At 36.3% G+C, this 16017-nt stretch overlaps 1 pseudogene; it reads right to left on the bottom strand.

Annotated features, from left to right (window-relative positions):
• On the bottom strand, positions 3336 to 4410 carry Gm14971 (predicted gene 14971; annotated as a pseudogene).

Raw genomic sequence — 16017 nt, 5'->3', positions numbered from 1 at the left:
TTTTTTGTTTGTTTGTTTGTTTGTTTGTTTTGTTTTGTTTTGAAGTGGAAACTAGAAAATGTAAATAAAGAAAATATCTAATAAAAAAGAAAAGATAATTCAAATAAATTGTTAAAGATAACTGTTTTAACTGCTTTTACTTTGCCACATGTGTTCCTTTCTGACTTTTGAACACAAGTTTAAAATAAAACATATGATTTGCAAAATAACAAACTGTGTGAACTTAGGCTAGGATGGAATTATATCAATTTTATTAAGAAATAAGTAAATCAATGAGATCTACAGAGAGGAATTCAGTTATATAATAGAAGCATAGTTTTCTACTGATCCACACAGTGTTTATCCGTAGACTGGATAACCGTTTTAAACGATTGTTTTACTTTACATGCTTAGTTGTTTTAATCTACTTAATATTTTTGTGATAAAACATTCTGACCAAAAGTAACCTGAAGAGGAAAGAAATTATTTGATTTACATGCCTGGATTATATTTCATCTTTAAGGGAAGCTAACATAGGGACTCCAGACCAGCCAAGAACCTGAAGACAGTCTCTAAAGCAGAAACCATGAAAGAATGCAGCTTACTGGCTTGCTCTCTAGTCTTTCTCAGACTGTTTCCCTTTTGTATTAAATTATATATTAGTTAATTTGTTTCCCAGGTTATATGTGTATTCATGTATTATGTACATGTATGTGGAGGAGATAGTGGAGGTCAAAAGAAGAGCTACCCCATTCTTGCAACTGGACCTGCCTCTTGCAGGACTAGTAAGTGCTCTTAACTTTTAAGCATCTGTCCAATCACATGGCTAATTTCTTATACAAGTAATGAATACTTGATCAGGGGTAGCACTTCCCACAGTGTGCTGAACCTTAACACACTAATCACTAATCAGGAAAGTGCCACATAGACTTGCCTACAAGTTAATATATTGGAAGCATTTTCCCAACTGTGGTTTCCTCTTCCCACATAAATTTTACTTGTTTCAAGATGACAGACATCTAACCAACACACAATTCTAGGCTGTTTTTGAATAGACTGAATTAATTAAGTCTAACATTCAATAAATAATATTTAACAATTGAATTAATGTTTTTGTCAGCTTAAGTAGTCAAGTAGAAAATTTAAATAAATAACTTTTGTATTATAAAATGAAAACACCAGTTGCTGTTTAATAAGGAATAACTGCATTCCTTGCTCTCTTTCTTCAACTTCTATCTGAGCTTATCATGTTCCCTTACCAATTTCACCTCTTCTTCTTCTTCTTCTTCTTCTTCTTCTTCTTCTTCTTCTTCTTCTTCTTCTTCTTCTTCTTCTTCTTCTTCTTCTTCTTCTTCTTCTTCTTCCTATTCCTCTTCCTCCTCTTCCCCCTCTCCTCCTCCCCTCCCCCTCCCTCTCCTTCTCCTTCTTCTTCTTCTTTTCTTCTTCTCTTCTTTCTCCTCCTCTCCTCCTCCTGCTCCTCCTCCTCTTTTCCTTCTGATTCTCCTCCTGACCCTTCTCCTCCTTCTCTTTAGATATCTATCTGCTTTCTAATTAGAAAAGTTGTGAATTTAGGTACATAAAAATGTGGAAAGGATCTAAGAATATTTGGGGATGGATAAACAAAATATATTGCTGTGAAAAATCTATTTTCTAGTAAAAATTAGAAAAAAATAAAAGTAAACACAATCCAAGCAAACATTTTTTTCTCCTTACTAGCTGGAGTATAATAAACTAAGCAGATACTTGACTAAATAAAATGTATGTGCACCTCAATTTTATTCACAGAAACAACTTATAATAAGATAGATTAATATATTACCCTTATCATCTTGTACAATATTTCTTAAATTAACATTGTCCATCAAGGAATACTTGCTAATATCTATATACATTTCCCTTATGGTGATATGAGCTCTCTCTCTCTCTCTCTCTCTCTCTCTCTCTCTCTCTCTCTCTCTCTCTCTCTGTGTGTGTGTGTGTGTGTGTGTGTATGTGTATGTGTATGTGTATGTGTATGTGTATGTGTGTGTGTGAAAAATCTGTTCATTTGTGGTAATGGTGACACATATGCATATCTATGTAGGCCAGGGGCAGTTTCAATTATCCTGCTCCCTCACAATTTACATTACACCTCAGACAGGATCTTTGACTGAACCTGGAGCTTGGTTTATGACCAGAAGATGACACTGCTGTTCTTGCTTCTTCTTTCAGGTATCCATTGTGCTGAGCGTTTTAGGTATGGTAAAAGAATTTAAATTTAAGTCTTCACATTTACACAGTAAGTACTTTTAGTCCATTCTCACTGATCCGTCTCTATAGCCTTATGAAAACTTTATGACTTTGAAAAGCAGCTTACTATGGTAGCTTATATCTATAATTAAAGGGCTCAAGTAGTTGCAGCAAACATATCTTGAATTTGAAGCTAGTTTAAGCTAGGTATTTGAAGAAGAAATATAGGAATGTGTGTGGAAGAGAGGTGGTATAATTAGTGATACAGTGAATCTTTATTACATTTTAATTTAAATAAATTTGCAACGAATTTATTTGTTTGTAAGTAACTATTATCTTGTTTACTTTATGGAATTAAGAATTAGAACAAATTTAAGCTTGTGATAAATTGTATTTTCTCTAGATCTTAAAGTTTTAAGTCTTTCTACAATTACCTTATTCATCATGAATGAAAATATATAAAAATGGTAACTATTGATTTCTGTTATCAAGTTGCCAGTTGCAGAGACATCACATTGACCTATAGCAACAAGTACTTTGTCTGCAATTTATGGACAGTTACACTCTGTTTTCCCTATTACTTCATTTATTTATTCACTTTATATCTGGATCACAACCACCCTCTATTATCCCATTTCCCCTTAAATTAGCCCCTCCTCCATCTCCACCCTTTACCTCTGAGAAGTGAGAGGTCTCTTCTGTGTACCACCCTACCATGGCACCTCAAGTCACTGTAAGACTAGGCCTATCCTCTCCCACTGAGGCCAGAAAAGGCAGCTCAGTTAGAAGAAAAGTGTCCACAGGCAGGCAGCAGAGGCAGGATAAGTCCCTGATCTAGTCACTGTAGGACTCACATGAAGATAACGCCAACATCTTCTACATATATGTGGGAGGCCTAAATCCAGTCCTTGTTAGTTGGTGGATCAATCTCTAGGAGATCCCAAAAGGCCAGGTCAGTAGATTCTACTGTTCTTTTTACAGAGCACCCACCGTGTTGCTCAGTCTTTCACAAACTCTTCCACAAGACTTTCCAAGCTCAGTCTAATGTTTGCCTATGTCTCTGCATCTGTTTAGGTTGGCTCCTGGGTGGATCCTCTCAGATGAAAGTTATGCTAGGCTTCTGGCCATGAATCTATACAGACAGAAACAAACATAATCTGAGGCTTGAAGGTAGTTGAAGGATTAAGACTGATCTGCAATGTTTTGCTATTAATCCTCTGTGGATAGCTTGACACATTTCTCACTAAATTTGCAGGAGTTGTGACTGCATTTATTTATGTATGTCTCACATGGTGTACCTGTGTTTCCAGGCCAGCAGTGACAAATACATTTATCAACAGATCTTTCAGATGTTGTACCATTGTGATTAGTCTTTGACCAACTAAGAGGCATCAAAGTCTCACAGTGTGCTATTTTAAATCTGAAACCATTGCAGTTGCTATAGTATTTGTTCTTCCATTCACACATAGACCACATGACTTACTGGCACATCATCAATGTTGAGTTCATAGTGGCCTTCAAGAAATCTAGGTACATAGTCACAGATATAAGACCCCAAAGCATCCTGAGACGTGGCAGCATGTAAATGGGGTTGGGATCCAACTCACAGTTAACACCAGAATACCCTTGAGGACAAACACTGATGTATCTTCCTATCTCATTGAGGCATACAGCCTCATTCATTCAAGGATCAGAAACACATTCATATCCTTCCACGTCACATTGCCTACCTTGGTATCCAGGAATACAGAAGCAGGTGAAGCCATGGATTCTATGTTGGCCCACAGACGCATTGTGGTAGGGGTCTAGAAACATATTCATTATGATCTGTCTCACAGAACCTTCCAGCATATCCAGCAGGAAAGATACAGACAGGGTGTTCAAGGTCTTTATGGCAAGTACCTCCATGTTGGTAGGCATTCCCTCCACAGGAATTAGTGACAGTTTCACAGGTCAGCCCTCTGTAGGCAGGAGGACATTGGCATAGGAAGCCTCTTTCTCCTGAGGTATTAAAACAAGTGGGAATTCCTGAACATGGATGGGATAATCATGGGTCTTTTAGATCTTCATAGTCTTTGTAAACATTATTGGTTATGTCTAAGAAACAATTGTTATCTTGTGGGAAACCTTTGTCTGCAGATTTGTTTTAGCAAGAATTTAACAGACACCTCCTGTTGGTTTTATTGCAAAATGAATCCTTTAACAGCAAGTCACTGCAGGACTAGGTATTAAGGCCAGTTGAAACAGCCCAGTTTGGAAGGCAACAGTCAGAAAAATCTTCAGTTGATGGAGGACCCTCATGAAGATGCAGATCTTCTACATATGTGTTTGGGGCCCACGTATGCTCCTTGGATGGAGCCTCAGTCTCTGAGAACTCTGAGGGGGTCCAGGTTATTTGACTCTATTGGTCTTTCTGTGGAGTTCCTATCCCCATCCAGTACTCTTTATCCTTTCTCCACCTCTTCCCAATCTGTCTAATTCACTTTGGGTCTCTTCATCTACTTCAGTCAGCTATGGGATGAAGCCACTCAGAGGACAGTTATGCTAGGCTCTTGTTTGCAAGCATAACAGAATATCATTAATTGTGTCAGGGATTGGTTCTTACCCTCAGGCTGAATCTCAAATTCATAGAGATCAGTGCTCAAACTGAAGCCACTGAACTCTCCTTTCATAGAGAACTACAGAATATGGATGTTTTAAACTTCTGGAGTGGTGTGGCATAGTAATATTCTTAAATTATTGTGTATATAGAAAAGAGGGTCAGAATTTCTTTTCTATCAAAATGTGCACATATTACGCCTGGATTTGTATCTTAACCTAATGAAAATTGATGAAATCAGGAACATCTCTTTTTCACTCCCTTTTACTGCCTTCTGTGTATTTTGGGACAGGGTCTCACATTATATCTTCTTTGACATGATAAGTTTTATATAGACTGTGTTGGCCTCAAATTTATAGATACCTTCTACCTTCTGCCTCCCAAGTGCTGGAATTTAAAGACCTGTGCTACCAGGCCCAACTGAAAACTTTTTCTAAGATTCAATCACTGGTTTATCACTCCAGGGGACATACAAATTACATGTTTCTCATCTCTCTTCCCACTCTCCCCTGCTGCTCCCCTTAGTCATCCACACATTTATAAGAGAAATGTTCCTACTTTTAACACTGAATCATAGCTTCAAGTAGTGTTTCATTGTTAACACATAAAAATATAAATTGCCTTAAAAATACACGAGTCTGCTAAATCAGCATCTACTTGTAAATAAATTCAAAGAAAGTGGTTGAAAAGTTGTGAAAAGTATAATCTACCTGAAATGTATCTGTAGCTCAAATGAAACTTTGCTAACATCATGATTATGGCACTACCTTTTTAACATTTTCATTAGACAGAATCAAAATACTTATCAATATATTTACTTTGTAACAAAATTAAGAATTTGAAAGGGTATCAAGATGAGGACATATCCTGAGTCATCCATATGTGCTTTAAAATTTTTAAATACATTTTGTAATTCCATTTATATAAGAAGCAGTATCCATTTTCTACTCTATGTTAACTCTAAGAAATATAAAAGCATTTTTCACCACTATCTTATTGTTTCAGAAACCTTTCCCCAGAGTTTTCAAAGAAAAGGAATGTTATCACAGCAATTGGATAGTCTGTGACAATGTTATAATTTCTTTATTAATTATGATTTCTAATGTAATAAAAAAAAAACAAAATCTCCATGTGTTTGAATTCAGTTGCTTTCCAAAGTTAATTACTCCTCAAGAGATGCCAACCTTGGGATGTGCTGGGAGTATGAAAAAAGCAACTGCTGACTTTAGTATCTTGTTTTCCAGTGAGTTAACATTTTTCATGTAATTAGCCCCAGTGTTCCTTTTAGATTAACAGATCAACAAATAATATGTTATGGCTTAAAAGCAAACAACAGGAAAGTGGGAATGTAACAAGAAGCACATTTAAAGGGCATGGACTCATTGGAACAAAAATAATTAAACAATACTTTTAGCTTAACCTTTATAAATGCATATTTACCTTTGAATTCATTTTGCAAAATGCATAAAGCAACAATGGTAATATACTGTAGCTTGATATTTATTTAAAGCAACTTAGTGACATATTATTAAATGAAAATTTTGGATAATTTTTAGGAATTTATTTTACAGATAAGGCACTTTATGATAAAATTAGTTTAGATAATTAGTATACTGCTTGTACATCTTATAGTAAATATTATGCTGAGATATACTCTAAAATATAGTACAAGGGACTTCCAAAACATTTATTCCTGTAACCTGAGTTTTAAATATACAACCCTACTTATTATAAGAGGGAAATAAGTCATTATTATACATTTACAGTTTGATTTGTGTTAAGAGCTTGTCAGTGAATCCCATATAAGTAGAAAAACTAGGTACATGTCTTCCCTAGTTAAGAGGTTTGACTGCCTTCCTAGGCACTTTTCAGTTTATCTTATGGTTGAAAAATTTTAGTAACTGACTACATGACTAAGGTTACAACTCAGACCTGGGGAAGGAAATTATGAACCCCAGGAGGTTGTGGAGTTAGTGTTGGGGACTAGAGTGTAGAAATTGGACAGATTGTACTTACCTTAACAAATTAAAAAATGAGGTATCAAAATTTGGGGCAGAGAAATGTAACTAGGAATATAAAACCACTGCATTTTACCAAGTTGGTGTGCCAGACATTTTTTTTTATTTCTCCAGACTAAAGACAATCTTCTGTAAAGCTGAAAATAAATTTGGCTCATTTTCACTACTCAGAGATTCTGGTAGTTCTATTATGAATTAAAAATCACCATTTCCCCAAAATTGTGATAACATTTCATAATTTAGAACTGATACCATACAGTCTTTTTCAGAAATAATTAAAAACCAATTTGCAATTTCACACAATCATATATTTTATTTAAAATTGTTAGAACAATAGTTCCATTTGACACTATTTTTCACAAAAGTTTACTGTGGTCTGAATATGAAATACATCCTTCCAAAAGGCTAATGTGCTAATAGCTTGGTCCAGAGCTGGAAATATATACTAAGAAGCACTTGAGTTATGAAAGTTCTAAGTTCGTCAATATATCAATTCATGATATGATGAATCCCCCACTCAGTGAGATATTTGGAAATAAGATTTTGATATAGGCCGTAGGTGACTAAGGTATGCATTATAAAGACATATGTTATTCATAGATCCTTTATGTTTCTATGCTTCCTGACCTCTATGAAATTTAAAACTCTACTATTCTTTGCCCACCAATGTATTCTGATCCAACTGAATCCACAAAAAATAAATCTAGCTAGCTATACAGAAAGACTACAGAAATTTTAAACTAAAATAAAAATTTCCTCTTTAATTTGGTTTTGTTAGCTTATTTTTTAATCTCAATGGAAATCTTATAAGGAACCCATATAATACACATATTTTAAGTTATTACTACTAGAGAAAAACCATATTATAGCTAACACTCTGTTCCACTTAATTGGTTAATGATATGTATCCTGACAAAATTTCAACTTTAATCAGATTGTTAACAATAATAACAAAAACAAGATAAAACATCTGACATTGCATTTAAACCAATAAACTATAAAGTATATTTTATATGTACTATATTTCATTGACAAATTCGGAGTAGAAGTGACACAGAGAGTCATAGTTGAGGTTTAATCTAATAAAAAAATGTCACGTAAATAATTTCTGAGTCTTTAATTCTATTCCATTGATCTACCTGACTCTCTCTGCATCAATGCCCTGTGGTTTCTATCACTATTGCTCAGTAGTATTGCTTGCCATCATGGATGGGGATTTCCTCTCTGAATTTCTTTTATTGTTGAGAATAGTTTTTGCTATCCTGATTTTTTTTTGTTATTGTTGTTATTTCAAATTAATTTGAGAAATACTCTTTTTATCTCTGGGAAGAATTTAGTTGGAATTTTGATGGGAATTGCATTGAATCTGTAGATTACTTTTGGTAAGATGGTCATTATTACTATGTTAAATCTGTGGGTCCATGAGCATGAAAGATCTTTCTATCTTCTGAGTTCTTCTTCGATTTCTTTTTTCAGAGAGTTGAATTTCTTGTCATGCAAAACTTTCACTTGTTTGGTTAGAGACACACCAAGATAATTATTGTTTGTGACTATTGTGAAGGGTGTCATTTCCTTAATTTCCTTCTCAGCCCACTTATCCTTGGAGTAGAGGAAATCTATTGATTTGTTTGAGTTAATTTTATATCCAGGCATTTTGCTGAAGGTGTTTTCAGCTGTAGTAGTTCTCTAGTGGATATCCTGGGTCACTTATGTATACTATCATATGATCATTTCCAATTTGTATCTCTTTCATCTCCTTTTGTTGCCTAATTGCTCTGGCTAGAACTTTTATTAGTATATTGAATAGATAGGGGGAAGTAGGCAACCTTGTCTTGTCTGTGATTTTAGTGGTAATGCTTCAAGTTTCTCTCCATTTAGTTTGATGTTGGCTATTGGTTTGCTGTATATTGCTTTTATTTTGTCTACATACGGACCTTGAATTCCTGATCTCTCCAATACTTTCAACAAGAAGGGGTGCTGCATTTTGTCAAAAGCTTTTTGAGCATCTAATGAAATGATCATGTGTTTTTATTTTTGTTTTTTTTTTCCTTTGAGATTGTTTACATAGTGGATTATGTTTAAGGGGAAATGATGTTATCTGGGATAAGTAACTCCTGGATGATAAGGACAGATCCACTATCATCAAACAGCAAATAATAACCAGATATTAAAACTGCTTCATTCCTGACATTCCAGAAAGAACAGCCAAGGAAGCTTTTTAATTCCAGGTACAGATAGATTTAGAAGATTATAGCAGCCAGACTTCTGGAACTGACTTAGGGCTACTCCTGAAACCCCATTCAAACATTAACAACATAGAATTTCTAATAATTGAACTCAAATGCTTATACAAGTGGTCAGCCACCTGACATGTTGGGATAGGAAGAGATAGACTCTACCACCCACTAAACAAAGGAAAACAAGTTTTGCATACTAAGAAGCATTACCAGAAACCTAAGTCTATGGCATACCCCCAAAATACATGCATTAATAATCAATACTATTAGTCTCCAATAAATTTATAACAGCAATTTCCCTTAAGAAAAAATAATTTATATACCATATGAGAAATGTCAAAATCTGTAGTAAACAAAACCAAGGAATGAAAAAATGATATGAATAAATGTTCTAATGAAGACTGAACACACACACATACACATAAAACCAGATGAATTAAATAATGAGTATTTAATATATGAAAATACAATTCAATAAAGAGGGAAATAAAAATGAAATGAAATAAAATTTGAAATATTAAGAAAAAGAGGGGGGGAGGAGAAGTCAATGAAGAAAGAAAATGAAAGAAAAGAAAAGAACTATACATTTATCCTGCTATAACAAGGCCTGAATATGCTAACACAGCTGAAGTACAAGAAGGTGACCTTAAATCCAGTCTTATGTAGATGATTGAGCCCCTTAAGGAGGATGTGAATAAAACCCGTGAGGAAATACAGGAAAGTGAAAGTAAAAACATGAAGAAAATGAATACAGCTATCTAAGAACTGAATGGAAATAGAAGCAATAAAGACAAACTGAAGCAATACTAGAAATGGAAAACCAAGAAAGTAGAACAGGAACTACAGACACAAAACAGAATACCCTGCATAGAAGATACAATAGAACAATATTAATACATCAGCCAAAGAAGGTAAAAATCTAAAAAGATCATGACACAGACCATTCAGAAAATGTGGGACACTATGAGAATACCAAACTTAATAATAATAAAAATGGAAGAAGATTCCCAGCGTAACCTTTCCCCCAAAATATCTTCAACAAAATCATTAAAAAATCTCTAACAAATTAAAAGATATCTATAAATGTACAAGAAGCTTTATAGAACACCAAATTAGACAAGAAAAGAAAATTCTCCGACAACACAATAATCAAAACAATAAATGTATAGAACAAAGAACACTAAAAGCAGAATGGGAAAAATTCCAAGTAAGATATGAGGACAGAAATAACAAAATTACAACTTACTTTAAAACAGAGACTCAGAAAACCAGAAGGGCCTAGGGAGATTTCTTGAAGACCCTAAGAGACCACAGATAAAAGCCCAGATGATTGTACCCAGAAACATCTTAAAATAAATAATTTCACACCAGTAAAATCGAGAGAAGAGAAGCACACACACACACACACACACACACAGACACACAGACAAACAAACACTGTACCAACACCACCATTAATATACCAGCAATTAAAAATTGGTGGTCATTAATACTTCTCAACATCAATGGAATCAGTTGCCTAGTAAAAAGGCACAGACAAACAGAACAGATGCTTAAACAGAATCAATCATTCTGCAGCATACAAAAAACATACCTCAGCTACGATAGACATTACTTCAGAACAAAGAGCTAGAAAAACTTTCCAAGCAGGAGGTACAAAGAAGTAAACTGGAATTATTCTTCTAATATCTAATATATCGGACTTTCAAGAAAATTAATAAAAATTGATGTGAAAAGATAATTCATACTCATCAAAGGAAAGTTTCACAAGGATAGCATATCAATTCTGAATATATATGCCTCATAAATGCAAGGGCAACCACATTCAAAAAAGAAACGTTACTGAAACACAAATCACAGATCAAATCTCACATATCAAAAGATTGCCTAGTCGGCCATCAACGGAAAGAGAGGCCCATTGGACTTGCAAACTTTATATGCCCCAGTACAGGGGAACGCCAGGGCCAAAAAGTGGGGGTGAGGTGGGGGAGGGGAGTGGGGGGAGGGTATGGGGGGCTTTTTGGGATAGCATTGGAAATGTAATTGAGGAAAATACCATATATATATATATATATAAAGAGTATAACACTGCAACACCTCACTCTTACCAATTGACAGGCCATAAAGAAAGAAACTAAACAGAGAAACAATTAATTCAGTGAAGTTCAATGGAATTGAATATAGTTCAATTGAAATGAAGTTGCAAATACCCAAACTTATAGGATACTGTGAAAACGTACTCAAGAGGAAAAATCATAACAAAAGTGCCTTCAACAAAGGAACTGGAGAGATTTCATACTATCAAGTTAACAATACAACTGAAAGCTCTACAACAAAAAGAAGCAAATGCATTCAAGAGGATTAAAAAGAATGAAATAATCAAACTCAAAGCTGAAATCAGAACATTTGAAATAAAGAGAAAAATTTAAAGAATTAATTAAATGAAGAGCTGGCTCTTTGGGAAAATCAAAAACATAAACAAATCATTAGCTGAACTAACTAAATGGCATAAAAAATGACCAAGTTAACAAAATCAGAAATGAAAGGGAAAATATAACAACAGACACTGAGGTAGTCTAAGGAATCCTTATGCATTACTTCAAAAGCCTGTTTTCAACAAAATTGGAAAAACCAAATGAAATGTATGAATTTATTGATAGACTCCACTCACCAATGCTAAATCATGTTCAGAGAGAGAAAGAAAGAATCCTCAAACACCTAAGTAAATAGAAAGAGGCATTAAAATTCTCCCAACCCCAAAAAGCCAGGGGTCAGATGGTTTTAGCACAAAACTCTCCCAGATATTCAAAGAAAATCAAATACCGATACTTCTGAAATTATTCCGCAAAATAGATACAGAAAGTTCATTTCCAAACTCAGTCTGTGGGCCCATAGTAATCCTGATACCTAAACCACACCAAGATTCAATAAATAAAGAGAATTTCAGAGCAATTTCCCTTAGAACATTAATGCAGAAATTATAAAATTAAATACTCAGAATCATAGAACACATCCAAAACATCATCTAACATGATAAAGTGGGCTTCATCCCAGTGATGCAGGGGAGATTCAATATATAAAAAACCATCAATGTAATTTACCATATAAAAACTGAAAGAAAGATACCAGAGGATCATCACATTAGGTGCTGAAAATGCCTTTAACAAAATCCAACACCACTTCATGATAAAGTCTTGGAGAGATCAGGAATAAAAGTCATATACCTAAACACATTAAGGCAATACTCACCAAGCCAATGGCCAATATCAAATTAAATGGAGAAAATCTCAAAGCAATCCCAGTGTAATCATGAAAAAAAATTCTGTCCACTTTCTCTTCAACTTTTTAATATGGATGTTGCAGTTCTAGCCAAAGCAATAAAACAACTACAGAAAATGTGGTTCATTTACACAATGGAATACTACTCAGCTATTAAGAACAAGGACATCCTGAATTGTGCAGGCAAATGGATGGAACTAGTAAGTATCATCCTGAGTGATGTAACTCAGACCCAAATTGTCGTGCATGGTATGTTCTCACTAATTAGTGGATATTAGCCAAAAAGTGTGCCAAATACCCAAGAACAGCCTACAGAACTCAAAATGGTCAATGAGTTGAAGTGCCCAAGTGAAGATGTCTCAGTCCCACTTGGGAGAGAGAAGAAGGTAATCACATGTGGGGAAGAAGAGAGGGACCTGGGAGGGAAATTGGATTGGGTGGGTGGGAGTGGGGTGAGAGGGGACCCTGATCTGGTATTGGGTGAGGGAAAAGGACTGAAACTCCAAGGGACAGCAGAAAGAATGGAAACAGGCAACCTCAGGAAATAGAACGTTGCGGGGACCCTCCGAATGGACCAGAGACCTAGGAGATAAGAGACAGTCAGGACTCAAAGGGAGGGACCTTAGATTAAATGACCAACAGTAGGGAGAGAGAGCTTATAGAGCCCACCTCCAGCAGGAAGACAGCATCAGGTGAGGGATGGGGTTGCTATTTAACAGTGATACCTCTGACCCATAATTGTTCCTGCTTGAAAGAATTCCAGGGATGGAAATGGAGAAGAGCCTGAGGAAAAGAAGATCTAGCTCAATGGGAGGTCCCAAGGCCTGACACTATTACTGAGGCTATGGAGCACTCACAAAAATGGTCCCAGCATGACTGTCCTCTGAAAGACCCAACAAGCAGCTGAAAGTGTCAGATGCAGATATTTGCACCCAACAACTGGACAGCAGCAGATGACCCCTGTTGTTGAATTAGGGAAGGCTGAAGTAAGCTGAGGAGAAGGGCGATCCTGTACAAGGACCAGCAACCCCAAGTAATCTGGACCACTGAGATATCTCAAACCCTTGACCACCAAACAGACATCATCTGATATGAGGCCCCCAACACACATACAGCTTAAAAGACTATTATCTCCATGAGATAGTTTTTTTTAGGAAATATTCTTGATTTTCAGTTGGTTTGTTCAGGGCTTGCTATGGTGGGAGAAATGGGTTCTGATTATGCTCACGTATTTTGGCTACTGTTACTAATGGTCTTGTGCTTGTCTTTTGCCATCTGGATATCTCTGGTGTTTGTTGATCTGAGTGACTGTATGGAGTCTGCCTCTTTTTTCCCTGGATTTCGACAGGTCTCCTGGCATGCTTATAGCCCTGGCTGTATCAGACTACCTGTGGGGTCTTCCAACTGAGGGCTCTTCACAGGGGCAAAGAAGCTGATGAACTGTTGCCCTGGCTGCAGTAGATCTTCTAGGAGGCTTTCAGACTGTTGGTTCTTCAGTGGAGCATTCAAGCTATTGTCTAACTGTGCTGAGTGAAGCTGATCTTTAACTGCTCTGAATTCATAGGCTCCTCAACTGTTCAACTTTTCTGAGTGCAGTGGGTCCTCTAGGATGGATTAGGATACAGAGTCTTCACAAGAGCAGACCAACTAGGAGTCTGCACCAGTATCAAGGACCAGGTGGAAAGGGTGGAAATGATGGAAGGAAGGGTAGTGGTTTTCGGGAGGGTGGGGGTTTAGGTGGGTGATGGGTCCCAAGTCCATCAGGCTCCCTGCAGCAGCTCTGAGACTAGGGGCAGGGGAGGGAGGGGACTTCTTACCAACTGCTCTGAGTACAGTGGGTCCCCTAGGATGTATGGGGATATACAGTCTTCACAAGAGCATACCATCTAGGAGTCTGCCACAGCAACAAGTACCAGGCAGACAGTTCCATAGAATGTGTTTTCCTGCATTTCTTTCAGTGAGTTGTTTAAACTTCCCTTAAAGGACTCTATTATCTTCATAAGATAGGATTTTATGTCAGGTTCCTGGTTTTTAGGTGTGTTGGTGTATCCAGGGCTTGTTGTGGTGGAAGAACTGGGTTCTGATGGTGTTAGAGTATATTGGCTTCTGTTGCTTATGGTTTTGCATTTGCCTGCAGACATATGATTAATTCTGGTGTTAACTGGCCTGGATGTTTCTCTCTGGAGCCTGGTTCCTTTGTCCTTGTGTTTCTGCAGTTCTCTTGGGAGACCTATGTCCATGGCTTTAGCAGATCTCCTGGGAGGAATTCAGAGAGTAGGTTCTGTAGCCTTGGGAAAAGCAGTTCTCATAGGAGTCCTTCAGACTGTGGGCTCTTCAGAGTGTCAGACACACTATTGATCTACCCTGTCTCTCTGGATGCACCAGATTTCCTGTGAGGCTTTCACACTGTGTGTTCTGATGCCCTGGGTGGAGCAGATCTCATGTGAAGCCTTCAGATTGTGGGGTCTTCAGAGGGACAGACAAACTGATGATCTCTTCCACTGGGTGCAAAAGATCTCTTAGGAGGTCTTTTTACTTTGGGATCTTCAGAGGGACAGACAAGCTGCTTATCTGTTTGAAGGCGCAGGAGTGAAAAGAGGTAGAGTTCAAGTGGAGGGGATGGTTCCTGCTTCTGCTGTGCTCATGATGTTTCCCAGCTGCTGCAGTTATTTAGGAAGGTCACTTACTTGTTGCTCTGAGTGTAGTAACCCTCCTATGAGGCCTTCAGACTGTTGTGTCTTCAGAGGAGCAGACAAGTCCCTGTTCTGCATAGAGTAATTTAGAGCAACACTGGCTACTAATACTACAAATAAATTCACATTGTATAGAACTGACTATATCTAGAGTATTTGTTACAAATAAGCTAGGGTTGTTAGACTTGTGCTTATTGAAAAATTTAAAATGATACTACTGTTGGTGACAAGTTGATCCAGAAAAAAGGATATTTAAACAAACATTAGGCTAATAATTCTTGTAAAATTTTCTTCATAGGTTTAGCTCCATCTGCTTTTTTCATGATAGGCAATAGCAGGGATTAATGGTATACTGTTAAAAGTATTTTTAGAGAATTGGGGGCAATTTGTGAGGCATTGAAGGCAATTCTTATGCATTATTAATTATATTGTAATTTAAAAACCATTCATAAAAATTGCATAGTTCTTCACCAATGAAAAACACAAGCAATAAACTCAGAGAATTGGATTGGTAACTGATGCTCTTTTACAAAGTTGGCATTTGAAGCGTTTGTGCTTTGCCCCTCATTAATTATATACTGTTATAACCAGTGAAATATGAAGCTCAGCATTGCAGCAATTGTGTACCTTAGAGTTTTTATAATGAGACTACTGAAGGAATGTTTTGCAGTTAAATTATTTCTAATCATAACTCCTGGAATAATGCAGTATTTAAGATAAATTATTATAAAATGAAAAATAAAATAAAATCCATAAAATACAGGAAGGTAAATAAAATGTGCCTTTACTATGATCTTACTAGGCAGCAGAAAAATTAAGAAACATCCTACCTTAGGACTTTTTCCTTCTTTTGATAGCAATGTTTTCCCTTCTTCCTTCAGAATTCTGACAATTACTACATCCACCACATACACACACACACATACTCAAATAGATGTGTGCACAACATGTACAACAACATCTAAACTTCAAAACGTTCAACT

Source organism: Mus musculus, chromosome X (assembly GCF_000001635.26).
Source record: "Mus musculus strain C57BL/6J chromosome X, GRCm38.p6 C57BL/6J".
Classification (NCBI taxonomy): domain Eukaryota; kingdom Metazoa; phylum Chordata; class Mammalia; order Rodentia; family Muridae; genus Mus; species Mus musculus.
Note: the sequence above shows the minus strand (reverse complement) of the source record. Positions and strands in the feature narration are given on the sequence as shown.